This window comes from Hermetia illucens, chromosome 4 (genome assembly GCF_905115235.1).
Source record: "Hermetia illucens chromosome 4, iHerIll2.2.curated.20191125, whole genome shotgun sequence".
In the NCBI taxonomy this organism is placed as follows: domain Eukaryota; kingdom Metazoa; phylum Arthropoda; class Insecta; order Diptera; family Stratiomyidae; genus Hermetia; species Hermetia illucens.
In genome coordinates this window covers 13,440,012-13,458,000 of record NC_051852.1, presented here as the reverse complement: position 1 = coordinate 13,458,000, position 17,989 = coordinate 13,440,012, and the positions used below count along the sequence as shown (strand labels likewise).

General features: G+C 44.4%; 1 protein-coding gene across 1 annotated transcript in view; it reads left to right on the top strand.

The window, feature by feature from the left end:
• Positions 1-974: 974 nt before the first annotated feature.
• LOC119654601 overlaps positions 975-17,989 on the top strand; it is a 338,686-nt gene continuing 321,671 nt past the window's right edge. The window contains exon 1 of the mRNA XM_038060072.1: positions 975-1,420. The gene's annotated coding sequence lies outside the window, so the exon portion shown is untranslated. The remainder of the gene's footprint in view (positions 1,421-17,989) is intronic.

Genomic DNA, 17,989 nt, shown 5'->3' with positions numbered 1-17,989 from the left:
ATGAGCCAAGAGCGCCCTAGCTTCTCGACGTGGTAACCAGCGTCCGGCTTCCATATCTCATAGTCCTCGGTCCAAATGTTCTTTGCGAACGACCACCATTGATAATTGAAGTACGGAAAGAACAGATCCGTCAAGAGGTGGATGAAATCACAACCATCTACAACCTCTTGCACTCTCATCTCTATCGTCTATCTGTCTCTTCAGAAAACTGTAAGACACATCCGCAGCAAAGTTAGGCAAGAATCAGTGGCCACATGTCTCTTCCGCTCCTCCTCTCCCCTGATATCAAAATTTGCTGAATGCATCCAGAAATTATCTATTGTTAGAACGTTCGCACTCTTATACCAAGTATAAAGCGAACACCAAAATGTGGGGCACTCATGTTGCCAACTTTTAGTCGACAACTAATTGGCATTAATTTGGACGCATATGTTAACTAAACAACTTGACGACGTGTGAATTAAGGGGGTAGACAGTCAGCCTCTTAATCTCTTAAACGCCCGCATTTTGTTACCTAGTTTGAATTTGGCTGTGTCCAAATGTTGCTAACTACATCAAGAAGTCGCCAACATTTTGTCGGTCAGTTTGAACGCAGATTATAGGTTCACTTGGTGAATGACATTCATACATCTGAGTTTTGAGGAACAGTGGTCAGTAGTTAGGGCTTTTAACATGCAATTTACAAAGTCGTAGGGGTTTTCAACTTCCAAATTTGTTGGCTGTTGTTTACCTTTAACCTGACGGACTTTAATTTTTCGTTCTCAATTTTATTTTAAATCGTAATCGTACTTAACTATCAAGCAAATAACCTAAAAGTACCATGGAAAGAAAGTATCTACGCTTACTATCTATTTCTGAAATTCTAACCCATTCAAACATTCCCTTCCAAACCATATATAATTTCAGTAGTCACTTTTAAGAACTTTCTTCTTTCTCCAAGATTAAATGTACAAGCACGCGTACCACGATCTTGAGCTTCACTTCAGTTTCATTCATCAAAGCGGTCGGTTCAACAACAGAACCGCTAGCCAAGAAAAAGAAGATGCTACGCGCCTTTATCGCCAAGAATAACCGCTAACGCGAATCTTTCAACCATAAGCATCGTCGTCAACCTGCTACGCGAGCCAAGTTCAAGTTGAACCTCAGGTGGTGATTCTCAAGTGACCTAATTTTCTGATTCACGACTCCCCGTCAAAATATATCTTTCTCGTGAATGACCCTGTGATTACGAGGGATAGTATCTTGTTGAGTTTGCGTGATAGTGTCTTGTGAATTTTTGTTATCAATGGGAGCAATCGCGGTTTATATCTTTTAGTGAGTCGTTAGTGTTGTGAATGAATTGATACGATAGTGCCTTCTAGTATTGTGCAAAAGGATAAGAGTCACACGATCCCAGAGAGAAAAGATACAAACCCGACTGGTGAGTGAGTAGATATCTTTAACAAGCAGTTACTTATCACGTTTAGAGTGCGGTAACATAAAAAGTGTCCTCATTTCAAGGAAGTCCAAGTTCGATTGGCAACGGTCATTAACGGCCAATTGAAATTCAGGCGCCATCTGCCATCTAACGATTCATAGTTAAGACTATCTTCATGCGAGCACGTATACTATCTCAAAGTGAGTTCTCGTCTTCCTTTATTCGCCTTAACGATTTAATTTATAATTAACGTTAGTTTCGTTTCCGATTGAAAATTATTTCTAAAGAATCTCGGCAAGGTCGGGTTCAATTCACTTCCCAACAGCTACCTTTATTGCTGGAGAAATGGCATCCGAAATCCAATTGGGTGATGTTAAGAACGTTGCCCTAATTTTCTCTCCACTGTGAGTACTTAGATAAGTTTACGTGAAGTAAATTTAGATCACGCTGTGACTCGTGAAATGGGTAATTGTGATTGGCATATTTTTGAAAATTCTTTAGAAATTACGTGTGACTTGGAAGGAATTGATTGACTGGCCGTGAAATCTACAACGAGTAAAATGCTATATTGAAATTAATTACCTTCGAATCTCAAAGACTCTCATTGAAGTAGTAACGGTAGAAGCAATGAATGTTGTAATAGTAGAATGTCGCTAGTCATTCAGGAGAATTTTGAAGTGGAGTCTGGAGCTGCTTTGGTCTATGAATTTGGTCCGCAGCATTCTTATGAGTTTATTGAAAAGTCATTGTTTGTTGCTGTCCTGGTTAAAAAGTACTGCATATATCGATATGAATATGCATGGTGATTCGAGCCCTAATAAACTGAAGCAATGTCACGGATACTCCTTCATAATACTTGATTCACACGCTGTCCCCAATATTCTCGATCGATGAATATTGCAGCACGCGCCCCAGTTCCTTATACCGAATATCAACTAAGTTATTCACCGTATTCCCTATCGGTCTGGTGAACTTTAGTTTATTTTTTTTATAAGGATTCTCACCCACTAAAACCACCCCCACTTTTTCCTTCCTCCTTCCCCGCGGGACCGCCGAAGAGCATTACTTCGCGGGGTGAACTGCGCTTAAAGCGACCAAACCTTCCGTTCTTCGCGACCTCCTTACGCGTTCCGCTTTTTCAAGTTCCTCCTGTATACTTCTGATTGCGGAGTTCATCGTATACCAGTTTCTCTTCGACTTCATCATCTCCCGAGGAATGTTTTGCGGGCTTAGGTTGATTTTCAAGGAGTCTTCCAGGCTTCTCCTCTCTGAGTAAAATCGTGGACAGTGTAACATAACATGCTCCGGGTCCTCAGGTGTATCTACAACCGCATTCAGTACAGAAGGAAGAATCATCCAGCCTGAATTGGTGCAGATACTTCCTGTAACCACCACGACCTGACAGGAATTGTGTCAGATGATAAGTAATCTCGCCGTGCCGTCGCTGGATCCCCTCCTCAATACAGGGAATCAAAGTGTGGGTCCAGCCACGCCTGTTATCCCACCGTTGCTGCCACTTTTCCAGCGACTCTCGCCATGCCGCCTTTCGGTATTCTGCCTCCTTTTCAAATGGATTAATTTTCCTTTTCTCGTACAGGCAACGTGTCTCATTTGCCAGAATGATTATCGGGATCATTCCCGCAATAACACACGCTGCGCCGCCTGATATTGTTCTAAAGGCGCACCCTTAACTCCACTAAGCGGTAAGTCATACTTACTCTCCCTTCGATTACTCTCACACGCTAGTGCTTCCTGCCAAACTGGTGCCGTGTATAATAGTGTGGAGTGAATCACTCCGGCCAAAATTAATCTGCGACTGTATCTTGGGCCTTCAATGTTAGGCATCTTCCGTGCTAATAATACACTGATATTTGCCGCTTTCTCACAGGCATGGTCCAGATGTCCCTTGAAATTGATTTTAGTATCAATCATCACCCCAAGGTATTTGATAACCGGTTTCGAAGTGATGATGTGACCGCCAACACGAATATTAACCTATTCTTCCTTCGATTGGTAATCAAGATCGCCTCCGCCTTTTGTTTCGCAAAGTCAAACTGGTTACAATGGTAATGGTTACACTTCAACGTCTTCAGGTTGTTTCGCGACTACAACCACAGCTAGATCAACTGCGAAACCAATTATCGTGGTCTTCTTTGGCACAGGAAGAACAAGGACCCCATTGTACATGACGTTCCACAGGAAAGGACCCAACATTGAGCCCTGTGGTATTCCTGCGGTGACGGTGAACTAATTTGATCCCTCATCCGCATCGTATCAAAGTGTCCTCACCGAAAGGTAACTGTCGAAGAGCTTAGTCAAATAACTAGGGGCCCCCATTTTAGTCAGTGAGCTTTTTATCCACTCTCAGCTGGTGGAATTGAACTCATTTTTTACGTCCAACGTCACCACGACACAGCATTTATTAGATGACATCGCGTCTCGAGCCAGCTTCAAAGCAATGTCTACGGCGTCGATCGTTGAGTAAGCTTGTCGAAATTCAAATTGTCGCTCCGATATTCCATCCTTATATTCAATGATAGTGAGCAGTCTATTGTAGATGGCCTTTTTGACCATTTTTCCTATCGTGTCGATGAGGCAAGTCGGCAATATTATGATGATTGTCCTGGGTGCTTATTCGGTTTCAGGAAAAAAACTAGTTTTTGCCTCTTCCACCGGTCGAGGAAAACCCCTTCTACCATGCATATTTCAAATACGCTGATGAACCAGTCGGGTCTGGTCTTAACAGCGAGTTTGAGAGCTCTATTGGGAACAGCATCCAGACCGGGTGCTTTGTTATCACCAATTCTCCGGCAAATTTGCGTAAGTTCCTCCTCAGTTACCGCAGGTATGGTGTAGACGTCCAATGCTTGCTTGTGCTGTTTGCGCTCCCCTTTATCCGGGGAGAAGAACGCCATCACGATATCTAGCAGAAGATGCAGGCAGGTCAGTTGTGGTGTTCGCCCTCTCATCTTCTTCATAACCGCTCTGTACACTGTTCTCCAGTGGCTCTGGTCTGCCTCTGCGCAAACCTCGAAGGTTCACATATACTCGCCGTTTCTCGTCGAAGTTCGGCCTTTCTCTAAATCCTTGGCAGATCCTTCTAGTTCGAAAACATGCATCCCGCAACTCCGCCATCTCTTCATTCCATCAATAGTTTAAGCGCCTTTTTGCGAGGACCCACCGCCTCGGCATAGCAGCGTCACATGCTCTCACTATGTGTCCCATCATTTGCTCTACCTTTTCAGTAGCCGCACCACCGGAATTGTGGCCTCCTAATAGCATCTCTATGAATGCATCCTCTTCAAACTTTTTCACGGACCAGTCCTGGTTTCCAGCTCCGCGAAAACGCATGTCGCTGCATGTCCCATATTCGATCTGGAGGAAAATTGCCTGGTGGTCGCTATGAGTATAATGCTCACCATTGCCATTCTCCTCACCAATGTGGTACTCACATATGTCAAATCGACTATTGAGTCCGACCCTGTGCCACGACAAGTGGAAACACTTCCCGTATTTGCAAGCACCAAGTCTAGCTCCGCGAAAGCCTCGAGCAGGATACGGCCTCTGGTGTTCGCGTTGAAATCACCCGCTATGATCTCGGGGTTTCGACTTCTTGCATCCGAGACTAGCATACCTAGCATTCCTTCGAATTCTGCTATCGTCGCGCTTGGTGGAGCATAGCAACTATATATGTAGATACCAGATATTTTTGTCTTGACGAATCCAACTTCTGAAAATTCCATCACTTTTTGAATGGCTTGATTTCCATACGCCCATATTGCCGCCTTGCCAGTTACATCTGCAGTCCAGGCGACGCTCTTATTATTGCGGTAAGACTCGCTGATTATGGCAGCTTCGATTCTCTTCTCATAGATGATCTGCGGGAGAAGGTCTTGCGCTGCCTTGCAGTGGTTGAGATTGACTTGTATCAACCTCATTTCTTTGCTGCATTCAAGGCTCTCCTAAACACTGAGCATCTGCTGCTGCCTGCAACGTGCCGACAGTCGACGCCCTTTTTCCCCTTGCAAAGCATACATTCAGACTTAGCCTTGCACCCCCTGAACATATGTCCTTCTCCCCCACATTTTCTGCAACTTTTTGACCTGCCACAGTCACCGGTGCATTTGGCCGCTATGTGGCCAAATTTCAGGCATCTAAAGCAGCGCTTGAAGGACACCTGCTCCCTGAGTCGATAAACGACCCAAACTATTTTTACTTTACCAGCCACCAGTAGTTTGAACGCTGCTTCAGCTGGTAAGCTTGTAGTTGCCGTTTGGGTGCCTCCGTATGCCTTTCTCGGTCCCTTGATTGCGGAATCTTGTAAGCCAAGTGGTACGAACTGGTTTTCTAAGGCGTCGCGGATATCCTCCTTGGTCGTGATTTCATCAATGTCCTCACATTGTATCACAATCTCCTGCTTTCTGGCCCAAACTTGTGCTTCTTAACCTAAAGATTTCTCCATTTTGCGAGGAACTTTTCAACCGTTTTGCCCCGAGACTTCTGCAACTCCAGCATCAAATCTCCTTTTTGAGAGCGTCTGATTCGGCTGACGTTTTCTCCGAGGTCCATCAGCTCAGGATCGAATTTGACCTTCCTGAGGATATCGGTGTAAGTCATGTCATCTTTTTTGGAGATGATAATTAATTCGAGCTTTAATCTTCTTTTATGTGTCGCATTTTTCTCCATGTTTCCTTGGTTCCTTTTTGGCGCTTTACTTCCCTTGTTGCCTTCCCCTTTGCCGATGAGAGGTCTTTTTGCGTCCTGCGAGGATCCGAAAGAATCGTTCGCGCCCTCTCTACTCCTTTTTTTCAAGCTTATCGCCCTTTGGATTTTGAGGGGGAGTCACTTGTGTTGTCTGAGTGGCGCTTGATTTCTTCGAGGCATTTTTTCGTCCTTGGCACTATTGTACAGTACACGAATGGCTCGGGCTCTGGTCCTTTATGAATTCGGACAACTCCACTATTTTTCCTCCAAGTAGGCCAAACGATGATTTATCCGTATTCTGTCACTCCTCCTCTGCTTGATTTTCCCACTGGGCATTTCCGTATTTATTAGCCTTCCAGGAGCTTCCCTGATTTCCTTCCTTCATCAACGTTGATTTCGGACCTGCGACATTTCCCGACCAAGTGTAGTCACACCACTATGGGCTAATCAATGACCAGTTTATGGGGCATCTTTCCGTGTTTTTTGAACAAGCGTTCTCGGGAGTGATGTAACCCTTTTAAATTCCTCTTTCTCCAGACTACTTGCAGTAGTCGATGCAACGGTAGCCAATTAATCCGCCACTGTAGTCGAGGGATATCGACGGCTTCCCCACATCCAAAAGCCGCCGGTACTAGGGTTCCGAGTCCCTGCACCGTAACTTTTTCTCTTCTTTCTTCTTTCATATTGGTTTCTTGTTCTGAGTGTCTTTCCCATAGCCATTGGATGCTCTGTTCCAGCAGATTCAACTCCACCCTCAATATTTCCGAGAACACGTCTGAATTCTCCTTTTTTTCCATCATTGACCCTTCGGTGAAGATCGTTATGCTCATAAATCGACAAAGCCAGCTGTTTGTCCAATGAGTTTCAAATAGACGTGTAGTCGTATGATTATACGCCTTTCAACACGTCAATGACACCTAATTTATCCTTCATCAGTTGCTTTCTGTCCCAGGAACGTAGTATGAAACCTGAAATTTTGGAAGCACGATTGGTGATATCGGGAGTAGTAGCTGTCAAAACTGAGTTTATTGTCCAAGGTTACACCCAAGTCGAGGATAGAATTCAGATAGGGCAGAGAGTAACCACCAAAAGAGTAGGAGAAAGGATTGGGAGAGGTTCTAAGCGAGCCAACTAATTAACTGTGCACCAATGGACTAAAGTTGGGGACGAAACAGAGGAAAACAGCTTGAGGTCATCGGCGTTAATAAAGAATAACAATAAAAGAGGTCCTAGAATGGATCCTTGTGGCACACCGGAGAAGGAGAAAAAAGGACTAGAAGTGTAACCATAAAAGGAACGCTTCAGGATCGGAAGGAGAGGTAGGAGGCAAGACATGTAATAAATGATGAAGGAATCCTGAGAGAGGCGAGTTTGGACAGTAGTATCTCGTGGTTTACGGAATCGAAGACCTTAGAGAAGTCCGTGTAAATGACATAGACTTCCCATTTAGCCACAAAGTTGGGGAAGTCCAGAAGATTGGTAGCAGTGAATGGGCGTTTTCTGAAGCCGTGCTGCTCCTTAGCTATAAGGTGGCCCATGTGGGTGGTCAACCAGTCATTGACGTACTTCTCGAGGATCTTGAAGTAGGATGAGAGAAGCGAAATAGGGCGGTAATTCTCATCAAGATTATGGTCACTGCCTTTGTGTATGGAAAAAATAAAGGCTTCTTTCCACAGGGCCGGGGAATGACACTCTTCGAGGCTCTTATTGAAAATAATGCAGAGAGGATGGGAAATGAGCTTAGAGGCTTTAATCAGGAAGAGGTTAGGATGACTATTGAGGCCGGGTCCGACATTGGCATTAAGCTTGTCAATAAGGTACTCCACCAAAGAAGGAGTAAGGAGGGGGATGACAAGAGATTCGGAAGAAGCTGTACTCAGAAGGGGGAGAAAGGAAGAAGAGGGAGCGGAATTATACACCGAGGAGAGTTAACTGTAAAGTAAATCACAGGATAGCTGAGGAGAGGTAGCAGTGGAGCCTGAGAATTTGATGAAAGTGAGAGGGGACGGGGAGGCATTGCGGCCAGTACGGATCCGAGACGAGAAAGGCTTCAAGTTATCACCCGCCAATTGGACTTACACACTGTCCAGATAATCCTTCCTAGACTTAACTGAAGATCGCAGAGCGCTGAAATGGGCACAGCCTGCACGGCTTCCGGAAGATAAAAACTTTTTCCTCGCAGCTTGCTTCAGACGAAGTTTTTTATGGACTTCATTGGTGAACCACAATGGGTAGGAGCTCAGGATTTTGGGGGAGGAAGGAACGTAACTAGGAAGGAGGTCAGACAGAATGGAATAAAAGGAGAGGAGGGCTTGGTCGCAGGTTAATGATGAGAGAATGGGAGCCCAGTTGATTGACGCCAGAGCTATGTTCAAACCCTCAAAATTGCTCTTACACTAACTCATGTCCGAAGAAGATCGTAGATTTAAGACATAGAGCTCAGTTATTGCTTCTACATCTCTTACATATTTAGAGTCAGGAGTCGGCATGTCACCGAGAATCTGCTTCCATGAAAAAGATTCCTGCGAAGTAAGAGAGTCGAAGTTAATTAGGTCTCTGTAAATATCTTTTCTAGTGATGAATGGATCTACGAAAATTTTACGTCAAATCATTTGGACGTATCTACCTAGAATGATTGTAATCTTTTCTTTGTTCTGTGTGCTCTCAAGTTACTTTCTTTAAATTTGGTTTTGGATCCATTACAATGCAATATATGTACCTCCACAAAGTGAGGTTTGAGTCAATTTCCATACCTACCTCTCTGACACAATTCCCTATTCATCCAAATCTTTGCTTTCTTCTGTTACCTGATCAAAGCTGATATACGTACCCCATAAATTTCGTACGCTATCAGATCAATTAATCAATAATTTAATCTAATAGTTATTCCAAACCCCAGCCAGCATGGAACTGGTTCAGCTCAACAAATTAACCATCTCCCAGCACTAACATATCTTTCGTCTCCAAGGAACGGGAAATCAAAAGAACAAGAATTGTATCACATCTGATCGGTATCGTGCTTTCTTTTTATCTTTTTTTTATATACCATCATCTCATGATATTACGTCAAGAGATGGCTCATCGTTTTTGACCGAGTTTAGAAGGGAACTCCTTTGATACAGTGAATAGTGCTAGATTTAGATAAAAGTTCCTCGGTTCAGTCAGGATGATCACTGTATTAACTTATAATCACGAATGGGGTTACCTGAAACGGTTGCGCGGCAGCATCATATCCATGTGATAACATCTACAAGACCATGGCGTTTTTTAGGTGCTCGCAACTGATCATTAACGACTTCTGCTAATCACATTTCAGAAACGCTCTCGAGAGTTTCGCCATCAACCAGAAACAAGAAGCTTCTGGCTATGGCGCTAGCAAACTCCACCTGGCTAATATTTTAGCTTGTTAGATCTTCAATTGCAGGTAAAAATGTAAGGGCACTTGCGCAGGGTAAATTTTCTGAGTCCTCTTGAAATTTTATGACCCAAAAGTGGCCCTGATGATTGGGGTCAAAAGTAGACAGGAAGCTTCTATAATTAAATATTTTTTGGGGGGGGGTCGACAAATCTGGTATTAAGTGAACTTTTCAACTGGACTTCGGTTAAGTTGTGAGTACCGATTGAAGCGCCATGCTGACGGACAGTGCAGGAGTCCTGAGAGATGTCCCAAGAAGGCCTTCAGCACTAACCCTAAGCAAGTGTTTAGGAGGTTCCAATATAGATGCCTATCTCTCTGCTATAGTCTGACAACTTCAATTGGCAATCCAAGAATTGAAGTCTGCACAACCTTAAGTTTACTACCTGGACCATCTCATCTCTGAACGACACAACAAACAACGCTAAACGAGTTAAAACAAAACAGATACCTGACCCATATTCAACTGGCGTTCCATATAATTTTGCATGGTACCGCCCTCTCAATACGAATGCCAGTTGTTCTGTTGACAAAAACCGGAAACGACATTAGAACGGACGAACGTTTTTATACGACTATTTGCCGCAATGACGACGCGTTAATCGTGTAATACAAGACCGAACAAATCGCGATAAATCCATGATGTTTGAAGTAGATATGACGCTAGATACGGTTGGGTTTTGGTTGAGGAGATTCCGTGCAAAAACCATTAATTCTCATGCAGGCATGAAATGGATCCGTTAGAGTATGTTTTGTTCTTTCAAAGAAATCATGGCCTGGTCCACACCCGTTGCCTCTCACTATCATCTGACTCTAGTATCTACTATCTACCATCTCAATCACCGTTTACCTGCCGTTTGTCTACACATTTAGTGTTCTCTGATATTTAATGGAAGCAAAGAAAACCCGCAGAATCATTCTTTCATGAAATATTACGTTCTAATGACATAAATTATGTCTGGAGTAATTTATTCTAGCATTTTTCGATGGAACTGGAGCAAGGAGAATTATGTATCTATTATACACCAGAAGATGGACGGACAATCGGATAGGTTGGCTGACACACTGACAGACTGTCTACCGAATAAACGATAGTTGAATAATCAAATCATCAAATAAATGGAAACCGAAATGTGTTGAAAGTGAAGAATGAATTTCTGTTGACATAAATTCATTTTTATCTTAGCAATTCAGATAGAAGAATTTGCATAGGAGACTGCGAAAAGCGCTTCATTCTAAAATCAGGTCAAGATTTTAGATATTGTCTCTTACTTTGTTTACCAACTAGTTTTCTGGACAGAACTGATTGTGGGAAATAAATGATAGTAACAGCGGGGCCGGAATCATATTTTATTTCAGTTGATTCGCTTTCTCCTGTTACGCATAAATACCGTCACAAAAACAGTGAAAATATGGATGTCTCCGAATTTTTTAGATAAGAATTCCATCTCTTCCAATCATTTGCTTTCATTATTATTGAAAATTTTCCATAATAGATGAACAACAATAGAGAACAAGTCGGGAAAACGGAAAACCCCTTCAAGTATGAAAGGTTTTGTGTATTTCTTTTATAAAAAACATTTCAGTGGACATGTGTCCCACTAGTAGAGAATAGACTTTTCGGTTGACTACTTTCTGAGAATGGATCCGTGAAAGAAATGATCACTTTCGACTCCCCGCACTCCCCACCTTTCCAACAAATGTCAAAACTAAGACCAGCTTCGAAAAGTACTAACCGAGACCTTTCATTTGATATCCCACATGGCTATATTTGATGAGAAAAAAATTTACACTCCCCTTTTAATATATGACAACCCTCCCCCTCCCCCCCCACCCTCGTCCTTAAATTCGGCGTAGAATAACGTAGCTCACTCTATGCATGACCGTTCATAGTTCCCATCTTTCCACTAAACTTGTTGACAATCGCTATAACCATTTCCGAGAAAAATGAGTGTGACAGACAGACAGACAATCAACCGATTTTAATAAGGTTTTGTTTTACACAAAACCTTAAAAATTGAATTCGGCATGTAGTATGTCAGTACCCCAATTAGCGCTGGGATGCGCTCGTTTCAATGCCCACAGATCCCTAAGGCCATGACGACTAAGGGAAAGACCAGGGTAGCAAAATCTTCCTTGTTCAGCCCGCCACCTTGTAGCGTTTACGAATGATAGCAGCTCCACTACCAAACAACCAAACCTTTCTTTGAGGTCCATAGAGAACACATTGCTTGAAATTGTATGGTGGAAAAAAATCATTGCGCATGTTCGACCTTCTTCGGTATGTGCGCGAAAAAAATTAGCGCATTTGCTCTGGCGTTAGTGTGTGTGCATGTGATGCATTGATGTTCGGCCAGGTGGTTGCGAGCATATGGCGTCAAACACAGCTGTATATGGATTGCCACATGGGATGGGGAAACACACACAAGAAAACCATCTAGGCACCATCGACATACCAAACATGAACGAACCACAAGGGTCACGGGCCAGTTAGTTACCTCTTCCCAACCCCGCGAATACAAAATGACATTCCGTGCCCCCAGACACTTTTTTTGCCAAGCTAGGGTGTGCAATCTTCCAAAGACATCAGTAAAAACCGCTGACGTCCACGATTCACGGAAGTAAATCCGCACCTACGTACTAAACCACACCCGTGCATCCTTCGACCGCTAACCCCGCAGAACTGTCGAGGCCAGTTAACAATTATGCTGTCATTCCTGTGTGACTGTACGCTCGCCTTTTCCTTTCCGCTATACAGAGCTTTTTTGCACATTAATTACGAATGACACTGATTCCTGCAATTTGTCTTCCGACTGAAGCATGCGCTCCACCAGAAGAGGCACGCTCAGAATGTTGGTCCACCACACCGTGAAGCGACTCCTGTAAAATATTGCATCCTCTGCATCTTCTTCCTCGCCTGGGCAGGTTGGGAATGCTGGCGAGTTGTCATGCCCAAACCTATGTCAATACCTGTATTTGTGGTACCCACCGTGATCAGATAGAAGCTGCGTTGACTGATAACTACAGGCTTCGTGGCGACGATTGACCTACATACGGATGATCGGAATCAGCTTATGCGTCCATCGACCTTTCGTTGAGTTATCCCATCGGGTTTGACCATTGATGATACCCTTTCCTCGCTCTTGATCAATCGCACAGCGTCTTGGGTTGTCATTCTCCTAATCTAGATCCGTGACATCTGTCCAGCCACCGGTGTCTACCGGGCACAGCCCGGTTATAACTGACGCCGGGTCGTCTGATATCGTTCAAAATCTGAAAATCACTCTCAGAGTACATAATCTGTACAAGCGCAATAGGCTTCTCATGATTCCCTTAGTCGTCAATGTTGCAGCTTATAAAGGGGCGGTATAGAGCAAGACTGAGCTAATGACTCGAGATAGTAACCCTCTACTGACGTGTTTGGTTCCGCCAATATTTGCAGCATTCGCAAGAGACGTACTCTACATGCATGGAGTACATAAAGAACAAAGTTAGTTTACTTTCTCCTCTGTCCTGCGTCAAACTGACAAAAGACAACAACACCGACCGGGTAATTGCGTCTTTCAAGGTCAAGGTCACTTATCTTCACCTCACCAACCCATTTGCCTCGTCGAGCAATGTAACTCGATCCATGTTTACTGTCCGTCTGTTTTATCAGAATGTTAGAGGTTTAAGGACCAAACAGGAGGCCTACAGTTTACACGCGTTGGCTTGCCAACCCCATGCCACCTGTATCTCCGACAGCTGGCTGAAGGATGCCATATTAAACTCCGAAGGGTACTTCCGCTGTTACAGGGACCGGGATACATCGTGTAAGTCCACCGGGGGTCCTAATTGCAATAAAAGATACACTCCCCGCCGAACTCATCTTCTCCTCCTCTAGCTTTCCCTCTTGACTGTATTGCTCTCTGTGCCTCCCCGCCCAACTTCCTCTCGTTCACTGTATCTTGTATATACGTCCCCTGTGCTTGTCCTTCTCACCTGTATGAACTCCTTGATGTCAGATTCCCTTTTCTCCCTTTCTTCCTTTGCGGAGATTTTAACCTCTCCATGCTCCACTGGCCTAATCACCCTAGCCTTCCAATTCCTTCCAACAACCTCTTCCACTCTTCCCTTCTACTTTCTTTCTTTATTAATACTTCCTCTTCCCTGAATTTCAATACCACCGAAAACCCATTGGGCCGCACCCTCGATCTCTTCCTTTCCAACGCCCCCGAGCGCCACGTCTCTTTATTTCCTTGCACATCCCCATATGAATGGTCTGTTTTGTGCTTCTTCTTTTTCTTCAGCCTTTGTCCCGTTCACAAGCGGGGTCGGCTCGTCGTGATCGGTTTCGCCATTTAACTCTATCGAATGCCTGATCTGGGCGCAATCTCGAGGCTTTTAAATCCGAGGCTTTGTTAGTGAGCACTATATTCATAGCGATCACCAGGCAATTTTCCTCCGGATCTAAAATGGGCCATGCGGCGTTGTACGTTCCCGCAAATCAGGAAATCAGAGCGGGTCCGTGAAAAGGAGGCCATGGTACCTAGGTTGCGCGTCTCGGAAAAGATAGCATAAATTATGAGAAACATAACGAGAAGGGACAAATCATGGCTAATAGATGGTCAAACTATTGGTGAAATGAAAAAATCATGAAATTGCTGCATGCTTCCGAGCCAGAAGGAACTCCCAACGATCTAGAGGAAGACCAGCCCTCGGCAAGAAACGGAAAAATATGCGAGGTAGGCTTAAGCTACGCAGCAGGTGGTCTAAAACCCCTGGAGAAAAGTATAGAGGGTTGTTATGTAAAAGATGCGGAGGCTAACACCACAGCTGACCTGCACGTATCCTTTTCTCAATATAGTGACGACCTGAGGCCCACCGCATAAAGGTCATGGTGTTAATAAATCTCCCGGTTTGGAAGCTGTTCCCAATAGAGACCTTAAGGTCGCATTTAAAACCAGACTTGACTAGTTTATCAGTCTGAGTTATGCATGATGGAGGGTTTTGTTCCCGTCCTGCGGAAGAACCAAAAAAGTTTAGCTATCGAAACCCAATAAGCAACCAGGACATCTATCATCATACCGGCCGATTTGTCTTATAGATACGTTAGGAAAGATGTTCGAAAAAATAATCTACAATAGACTTCTCCCCTCCATAGAATACAGGGATGGTCTATCGGAGCAACAGTTTGGTTTTCATCAAGTCCACTCAACGATCGGCGCCCTAGACACTTTGGTACGATACGGATGAGGAACCAAAGCACTACATCATCACGGGGGGATTATGACATGGCTCAGTGTTGGGTCCTCTCCTGTGGAATGCGATGTAGAATGGGTTCCGTGTTAAAGGAGTCCACGATAATCGGTTTTGCGCCAAAGATAAGAGGACCAAAAACCGGAACAAAGAAGCCGCCATCATCAGGGATCTCAAGGGAAAATCAGTCTTTTACATGAATGCGTAATCATGGACAAGGAGGAGTTCGATAAAGCAGTCATGGAAAAGTTGAACAATGGTAACTCCCCTGAGCTAAGGAAAGACCCCCTACCAAAATCGATTAAACGGGTGTAAAAAACCTATCAACGGTGGGCGTGTCCAACCCAACTCTTCCAAGGATCGGGTGCCTACGTAAAGTCCACAAATTTAGAAACGAAATGGGGGAACTGAAAAAGTAGCGAAATGGCTGGTTTCGAAACTAAGCAGTTGGGAGCTCAAAAACAAATACGCGGTGAAGGACAGGGAAGAGCTCATTGAGCGGATCCGAGAAAACCTGAAGGAAATAGCAAACAACGAAATGCTAGTTTCCTTTGATGTGAAAGCTCTGTTCCCTAGCATCCCTGCAAAAGAGGCGCTCTGCTATGTGGAAGAAGACCTTCTGAAGAGAGAAAATTCACCTGAGTGGAGGGAGGAGGTTTGTCAATATATACAACTGGCCTCCCTATGTATGAGCAAAACTTGTTTCACCTTCTACAAGACAACCTCAGGAGTTGCAATGGATAACCCCCTCTCATCACAAGGAATTGTCCCTCCTTTTTGGAGAAAAAATGTGGGTGATGTCCATGCCGTTGTCAAGAGACAAGACGCAACCTCCGTGCTGGCAAGTCTCAACAACATCCACAAAAGGATTACCTTCACAATGGAGACGGAAGTGGACCACAGCCTGCCATTTTTTGGATATCAAAATAATAAACTGGGAGAGGAAGGTGGAGTTTGACATTCACAGAAAAACCACCCAAACCCAAAGAACCATCCCGATAACCTCTAACCATTCATGGGATCAAAAAGTGACCCCCTTCAACTTCATGATCCATCGAATGTATACGTTCCCACTAAGTGAGGGACACTTCGAGAAGGAGAAAGAATACATGCTCGACACCAATAAATCAGACCTGCTATCAACACCTACAAGCAGGAAACAACAGCTTCCCCCTGAAGACTACCTGTAAAAGAATGAGAGGAGTGCGCGGTATTGTTTCAAAAATGATGGCCTGATGGTCACTATATGTATATTCTTCGCTGACATTACCACTGGAAGTCCTTAGCCAAAATGTCGCTAACAGAAGTGACATCTATCACGGATCCCGTTTCTCTTTTCGGAAAGTGTTGGCAAATGCAGTGTTTGCAAGTACCAGATTTAAACGAGAAACAGCTTCGAGTAATATTCGTCGTCGTGAGTTCGTTTCTCGGTTGCCTCATTCTTCAGTCCATGCGTTGAAATCGGCAGCTTTTATCTTAAGGCTATGGTCATTTGTATCTATTGCTCCCTCGGACACCACCTTGTCGTGGTAGGGGAGCCTGTAGTAGTTTACTACTACACTAAGGGTGTCCAAAAATATGAATATGGAAACGATGGATTTAAACTCTCCAAGTGGTAAGAAGTCACAGACTTCGAATCCACCCGCGACCATGAGCAATCATGTCGCGGCCGAGGCGCGGATTTTGGAGGCCTCACCACATTCATATTCGCCCACAAATCAACCTGTAGATGGCATGCTTTCCGACTCAGTGGAAAGTTTGCACTTGGTGCCTACAGCGAAGTTAGCCAGAAAGGAAAGTACAGAAACTTTCAAATTGGTAGAAACTGGAAATCCGACTACGGCTGAATTCTGCCTGTCAGAACCTTCTCCTTCATCCTTACCAGGAAGAGGGGAAGAACGGGAAGCTAGTGACGTGGACGCTACTGGTTTAACGCCGGTGTGTGGAAATGGATCCAAGCGGTCCGGATACCGTGAACCTGGAAAGGCCCGAAGCCGACAGCAGAAGAGAGCACTGCGAAGGAAGATGAAGCACCTTGGGAATGAGGACATGGACGTGGCTGTACCACTAGGCGCGGTAACGCCCAGAGAAATCGAACACAAGGAAGCGGAATCTCCGGCGGAAGGTGGGGATAAACTGGAAACCCCGGTAAGATCCACACTGGACCCACCAGACTCTTCTGTCAGCGACAATAGACTAAGTTTATGTCGAAAAACATAGAGATTGGTCAAATCAACCTGCAGCATGCCAAAGCTTCCTCCTACCTGTTGGCAGCGAGAATAACAAAGCTACAGGATTTCCCCTATATCTTTCTGGTGCAAGAACCGTGGGTTCGATTCAACAGAATCTGTGGCATTGGATCAGTAAAGGGGGCTAGGATCTTCTACGACGAAAGATCCATAAGACCGAGAGCTTGCGTCCTGATGTCAAGACGGTTAGAGGCAATTATGCTGAGACAATATTGTTCCCAGGACTTAGCTACGGTCATCATACAATACCAGATAAATGCGAGAGGAAAAACATCATAGTTGCCTCCGCTTATTTACCCTATGATTCTTTGTATCCTCCACCGACGCAAGAACTTAGGGATCTGGTGGCGTATGCAGAATCAAGTGGTCTCGAACTCTTAATAGGTTGCGATGCGAATGCTCAACATATTTGTTGGGGCAGTAGCAAATGCAATCCAAGAGGAGAGAAGCTATTTGATTTTATCACTTCAGCTGGTCTTATGACTGCAAACGTGGGGTGCGCCCCTACGTTCGTGGGACCGAGAAGAAGCGAAGTAATTGACCTAACAATCTGTACCCCAAAATTGTTAGAGTTGATTACACATTGGCGAGTGATAGACGAGGTCTCACTGTCAGATCACCGATATCTAGAATTCAATCTGACTATTGCGGGCGAACAGTCTGCAGTACAAAGACAGAACCCTAGGAAAACGGATTGGGCAAAGTTCAATGAACTTCTTGGCAATAAAGTACAGTTCCCTAGGCGACTAAGCACTCCTTTGGTGCTGGAAGATGAATTGAAAACTCTGAACGGCACACTTTTAGAGTGCTATGAAGAGGCTTGTCCTATTTCCCGAGGCCAAAGCGGTAAAACGGTTCCTTGGTGGAACCGAGAACTGCAAAAACTCAGGAAATCAACCAGGCGACTTCTAAATCGTACTTGCAAAAGTAACAAGGACGAAGACTGGTTAATTTTCAGGAACTCAC